The sequence below is a fragment of the Microtus pennsylvanicus genome, chromosome 7, assembly GCF_037038515.1.
Source record: "Microtus pennsylvanicus isolate mMicPen1 chromosome 7, mMicPen1.hap1, whole genome shotgun sequence".
Taxonomy (NCBI): Eukaryota; Metazoa; Chordata; class Mammalia; order Rodentia; family Cricetidae; genus Microtus; species Microtus pennsylvanicus.
The window spans coordinates 376,714-382,766 of record NC_134585.1 but is presented as its reverse complement, the minus strand read 5'-3'; positions in this window follow the sequence as shown (position 1 = coordinate 382,766).

The following is a 6,053-nucleotide window of genomic DNA, read 5'->3' as shown; positions in this document are numbered from 1 at the left end:
GCACATGTTAAACACATTCTCCCCAGTTCATGTGTTCTGGGCCATCCATCCCTCTCCTTGGCATTATGTTTCCTCTCAATGTTCCCTGGATTCTTTGCTTTCATGTGTACCACCCTCTGTCTGTACTCATAATTATCTCTCAAGACTTCATTTTAGTTTTCTTTATTATCATTATTGTTATTTTTCAGAAGTAAGAGAAAAGAAACGGGTACAGATTGGAGGCTGTTTTCAGTGGATAGTAGGTCCACATCCTAACCAAATGAAGGTGTGGACAGACGGACTGAAGGGGCAGGAGGCAGTGTCCCTTTCACACTGTGTTGTGTCTTGGGGAAGGATCTCCCTGAATCTCAATAAACCAGGGAACAGTGTGACTCAGCACCTCACCCCCAGCCAGTGAACTGAATGGACTCCAGGCCAGAAAGGGAGAAGCCCAGGTTCTCAGGCTTGCAGCTAATGAAGAGGCTTTGAAGTGGAGAGGCTCAAAGAGATCCATGCAGGATTTGGCAGGGCAAAGCAGGACAAGATCAAGGCCCTGATTAGTGGGTGATGACGGTGGTGGTTAAAGTGTGGGCTGTCAGGGTCAGGCCTGCACCACGTGCAGAAATATCTCCTAATCTCTCTCCTCCACATTTGGGAATCGGGTAATAACAGTAATGATGATGCATTTCTCCATGGAGTGCATACAAGAGCTAGGCTAATTACGCCTTCCGGTGCCTGGATCTGCTTGGGCCGTGGAAGCCTTTGTTACAGCTGCTTCCTGGATTCCCCGACAATGGTGGCCATGGTCTGGGGTCCTGGAGCAGTTGGCTGAGCAGAAATCACAACTGAGCAATGGCTGCCAGGTTCTAGATAAGTGCCTCCAGACTTAAAAGTCATCATCTAGGGAGTCTGAGTATCTCGGGAAGATTTTTTTCCATCAATCTGAAAGTTTGAAAAGGTGGGAAGAAAAAAAAACCTGAATGGATATATATATATTTCTTTGTGTCCTTTTGGCTTTTTTGAAGCTTTTTCATGTGCTGGTTTGTTTTGTTTTATGATGATGGCTCTTCCCATCTCAGCATGAGCTACAAGGGTTAGAGGGGCCTTGTCATTTCAATGTCCTGTTTATGGCAGGGTAAATCTTAGGCCCCCTTTGAAAACAACCCATAGTGATTATCTACCTTGGACCGATTGGGTTTAATTTGAGTTCCCCTTCTTCCTGCAGTGGAATTTTTTCAGAGAAAGGAGAGGAGGCCTGTGGAGTAGAGAAACCTGCAGTGTAGAAATTAATAGTTGGCCGGGTGGTGGTGGTGCACTCCTTTAATCCAAGCACTCGGGAGGCAGAGGCAGGCGGATCTCTTTGAGTTTGAGGCCAGCCTGGTCTACAAGAGCTAGTTCCAGGACAGGCACCAAAAACTACAGAGAAACCCTGTCTTGAAAAATCAAAAAAAAAAAAAAAAATTAATAGTTGGCTTCAGAAACTATCGCCCAAGGCACCGACCAGCTCTGGGTAGACCAAAATTATCCCTCTCAGAACTGCATTGCACATCAGTGGGGTGTAAATAGTCAGTAAATCAAGGGTCGGGAGTTCCATTATAGCCAAGGGTGAGACAGACTCTGTAGCAAGAGTGCAGGATCCCAGCCAAATGGCAGAGCTGACAGAAGTGTTGCAGGGGGCCACTTGTTCATCCCGGCCACCCAGAACCAAAATAATCACACAGAAACTGTATTAATTAAATCACTGCTTGGCCCATTAGCTCTAGCTTCTTATTGGCTAACTCTCACATATTAATTTAACCCATCTCTATTAATCTGTGTATCTCCATGTGGCTGTGGCTTAGCAGGTAAAGTACCAGCTTCTCTCTCCGGTGGGGCTACATGGCTTCTCTCTGACTCTGCCTTCTCTCTCCCAGCATTCAGCTTAGTTTTCCCCACCTAGCTCTGTTCCCCTATAGCTCTGCTATAGTTCCTTTATTAACCAATGGTAATCACTGCTTACAGAGGGAAATCCTGCATTGCCTCCCCTTTTCTGTTTAAATAAAAAGGAACGTTTTAACGTTAATACAGAAAATTTACATATAGAAAAACAGGTGTCAAGCAAGAATTACAGTTATAATATTTATATCTACTTTATCTTTTATTATAACTAAGGGAAACTATAACTATAAATTCTTCAACTCCATCAAAGACTCCAGAAGGATATAATACCTAAGTAAACAGGGAGTGCATTGTAAGCAACTTCCAAAACTCTAGAATTGACAGAGACTTCTAGCTACCTGGACAGTCATCCAATGTTCTTCTGTACCATTGGGGCATCCATCTAGCAGACTTTTTCATGAAGCAGGAACCCTGAAGGATGGTCTCACCTTTAGACAAGTTCAGCAGTCATTTCTCTGTAGTGTCTTGCCCAAATGGCTAACCAACTTCATAAGGAGCCTCTTTGATGCTGATCTTCCTCTTGAAGTAATTGGTGCTGCCAGGAGCAGATGTGTCTCATTGTCATGAAAAGTTCTAAGTTCTGAAACATTTTAAATGCCATGTTCTGTAGTCTTTGAAAGGTTTGAAGAATGCATATCCATCTGAAATACATTTCTGTACATCTAGAAAAACTAACATGACTACAAACTTGATGATTATCTATTAATCTATATTTCCTAATTATACATTATATTTAAATGAACCACACAATTACAATACCTTAATCAAGAGCATAAATATACATATAACAAAATTGACTTTAACTTTGTATCAATAAACCAAGATCCATACCAATGCAAATCTATATAGCATATCCCCCTTTAAATGTAAAAGAACATTTTATTTTATTTTTAAATATTTATTTATTATGTATGCAATATTCAGTCTGTGTGTATGCCTGCAGGCCAGAAGAGGGCACCAGACCCAATTACAGATGGTTGAGAGCCACCATGTGGTTGCTGGGAATTGAACTCAGGACCTTTGAAAGAGCAGGCAATGCTCTTAACCTCTGAGCCATCTATCCAGCCCATAAAAGAACATTTTAAATAATATTTGGGAATATGGGTGTAGTTATTCTTTAAAACTGCTTCCTGCTGTTTATTTGGTGAAGTAATTTTTGAGGGGTGTTCAAGGCATCCTTTTGGCGGATCTTGGTCCATCAAACCACATTAGTCTGGGAGGATTCCATAGCTTCTCATCCTTTTGGAACTTCTTTTCCAAAGCAACATATCCTTAGCCCCAAATTCTGAAGTCAAGATACCTTTATAGTATATGTGCTGGTTTAGCTTAGCAGCCCATACAATGAAATGTCTCTGTACTTAGCTCCTTCACAGTCCAAAAAAATCAAAGAAAACATAATAATATACATAATCCAGATTCTCTGTATATTCCATCTTTATGGGGCCTTCCAGCCCCCCAGGGATAGAGACTGAAAAGGAAGACAAAAAACCACGTGTTGTTCTCTGGGGGTCAGTTTAAATACCCTGTGGGTGTGGTCTTGAGCCCCTCTGGGGAGGGTCACTGTTTGGTGGGCTTTCTGGGAGGTGGAATGGAGTCTGGACTGGGGCAACTCCCAGAGGGGGGCCTTGGGATGGAACTTTTCACCCAAACTGAGGTTGAAGGCTCATTACTTGGCCAGAAGACTGCACATGGGGAGAACCTTGTCGGCAATAGGAAGTGGAGCCAACATCCAGACTATGCATTGACAGCTGGGTAGCCTGGTACCCACAACAGCTTAAACAACAGCAACATCTTTGTTTCTATGGGCTAAGCATTAAATAGGCCACGGTGAGGGAAGTCCACACCACACAGCACCCTGAGGGTTTGAAGATAGGGAGCCTGGTTCTAAGTCCTTTATAACCCCTAGAGGTGGGTTTTGTTTGGGACTATCAGGCTCTGTGGCTGGGGTGTGGACTTAAACCGCCACACAGGGCTTTTTCTTGTGATCTGACTCTTCTGATGTTGTAAACTGGATTCCAAAGGTGAGTGTCTTTGGTGGTGGGAGAGTCTGGTAAATACGTATTTTTCAGCAAAGCCTTGGAAGTCACAAGCACTGTTTCTGCTGCATTCTACTGTGCTAGGTTTCAGAGGTAGACTGGACTGTTACTCTGGGGAAAACACATGTAGAACAGAGTAAATATATCTTTACAAGTTTATCTGTAAACATAATTCCCTGAGGCTTATCTGCCTTCTACAAAGACAGTGTTCATTATAGCATGCATCTTCTCTCTTGATCACCTAGGTGTGTCTGTCTGTCTCTGTATTTCTCTCTTTTGAGAAGGGCCCACACTAAGTAGCCCTGACTGGCCTAGAACTCACTGTGTAGACCAGGCTGACCTCAAGCTCAGAACTCCACCTGCACGTGCCTCTGGATTGCTGGGATAGCAGGTGTGTATCATTGTACCCAGCCCGATCAAACCAGTCTTGTTCATCTGGTATTCAGCATTTCACCAGGCCCTTCTTTGGGGAGACTTCAGGGCCATTTGCCACCCCAGACCTGCCCTTTCTGCCTGTCTTTTTTTTAATATTTATTTATTAATTATGTATACAATATTCTGTGTGTGTATGCCTGCAGGCACCATACCCTATTACAGATGGTTGTGAGCCACCATATGGTTGCTGGGAATTGAACTCAGGACCTTTGGAAGAACAGGCAATGCTCTTAACCTCTGAGCCATCTCTCCAGCCCCCTTTCTGCCTGTCTTGTTTGAAGATGGCTCTGCTAATTGCAGCTTCCCCTCACAATACCCCATAACCTTAGGACACCTGAGACAGGCAAATTTTGGCTTTATTCACCAAGGCTTTTAGAGCAGGGAATTCTTTATTTTGTCCTTTGTGTTCCCTTAACCAAAACGCAATCATAAAAGTGGATTCCACATCAAGCTGCCTCTCAAGCATGTGATTTACAAAAAAATACATTGACACCGTTTGTATTATATCCACTTCTATAGCTCCTCTGGCGCAGGGAGTTTGTGCAACATTCTTCACCTGAGGACCACAACCCCTTGGGGGATCAAATGACCCTTTCACGGGGCTCACATATCAGCTGTTCTGCATATCAGATATTTACATTACCATTATATTATTACATTATTGCGTATTATTACATTACCATTTATATTACATTACCATTCACAACAGCAACATTGCAGTTATGAAGTAGCAATGAAATAATGCTACAGTTGGGAGGTCACCATGACATTAAAGGGTCGTAGCATTGGCAAGGTTGAGAACCACCGCTTTAGCAACTAGAACCTGATGGAAGGTGGTTTCTAGTACAGTGGAAGCTGCACAGGAATACAGGTGTGTGGGCCTGGCAGGCTCTGGTACAGCAAAATGGTGTGCACTTTCTGGAGTGTGTGGCAGAGGGAAAAGTCCTCTGACATAGGGTCCCTGCCTGAGGTTTTTCTTTGTTTACCTGAGGTCCTGCAGGCAGGTAAATAAGAGACAGATGTGAGATTATCAACATGTGTTTTGTGTGCATACTTTTTAAATTACAAGTTAGTTTACCCAAATAAGTCTTTTTTTAAAATTATTATTTCTGAGTGAGAGGGTGGAGGGGAATTGGGTTACAGGAAGGAGATCAGGGAAAGTGTGATAAATACCGGCCTGTGAATAACAACTTGTTATGCAGATTTAAGTAAGTGCCCTCTTCACTGATAAGAATGAGGCCTTTTCTAATGTAAATTTCCTTTAGAAAAGGAAAATTGGTTCCCCGCTGGGTGGCATGCCTTGGGGGTTGACTTCCTATAGCCTTTAGCTCAAAGTAGTCTGATTGTTGAGGAGACCTGTGTTAGCTGGAAAGTCCTGACACACACCTTTAACCCCAGCCCTGAGGCAGGCAGATCTGAGTCAGAGGTTAGCCCGGTCTACAGAGTGAATTCCAGGACAGCAGGGACTACACAAAGAAACCTGTCTAAAAACAAAAAGGAGGTGTGTGTTGTGCTGGGTGTGGTAGACATGGCTTTAACTCCACTGTTCAGAAGTCTGAAGTGGGAGTTTCAGGCCAGCCTGGGCTACATAGTGAGACCCTGCCTCAAAAATACAAATATAGAAGATAAAGCTGTGTATTTTGAGGGTTTATTGTAGTACAGATC